The sequence below is a fragment of the Saprolegnia parasitica genome, assembly GCF_000151545.1.
Source record: "Saprolegnia parasitica CBS 223.65 unplaced genomic scaffold supercont2.86, whole genome shotgun sequence".
NCBI classification, from domain to species: domain Eukaryota; phylum Oomycota; class Saprolegniomycetes; order Saprolegniales; family Saprolegniaceae; genus Saprolegnia; species Saprolegnia parasitica.
The window spans coordinates 161,231-161,895 of NW_012156480.1; positions in this window are offsets into that span (position 1 = coordinate 161,231).

Genomic DNA, 665 nt, shown 5'->3' on the forward strand with positions numbered 1-665 from the left:
TTGTTGCTGGTAGGTTGGGTCTCGAGCACTACTACCGCGCTTTGCAGCGTGGCGTTCCATTGTGGACTGGGTCGCTCGGTCGTGAAATGGGTCCTTTGCGCGAGCATGTCGCTCACTTTGCACAAAACTAAAAAATGGACGCACGGCGCTTGCTGCAGCCGTCCGTTGGCGGTCTCGTGCTCCCGATCGCCGTGTTTTGCGACCGCCAGCGACTTTGTCTCGTTTGTGTTTGTCGTGTCGTACGTGCAGCTATTGACGGGTCTTTTGGTCGCGCTCGTCAAGGAGAAGGATTCGAAAGCCCGCGAAATGATGCAGGTGCTTGACGTCACCGACGGTGCGATCGTCGGATGCTCGCGTACGGCGTCCTCGTCCTCGTGGTCGCCGCGCTCCAGACGGTCGCGTCCAGTCCATTGCTCTTCCCGCACGCGTCGCCTCTGCTCTCGTACCTCTTTTTTTGCGCTTGTTGGGTTTGCACTGGTCGTGTTTGGCATGCTATCGTTTTACATGGACAACTTGTGCATTGTTTTTATGTTTTGTCCCATGCAGTACTTTTTGTAGGTAGCGAGGTTGCAGTGGGCGGGTCGAACGCACACTTTCTCATCGATAGCGTTCGGATTCGCGACACGGCGGTAACACTTAAATGCAATCGCCTTCAGTTCATAGGT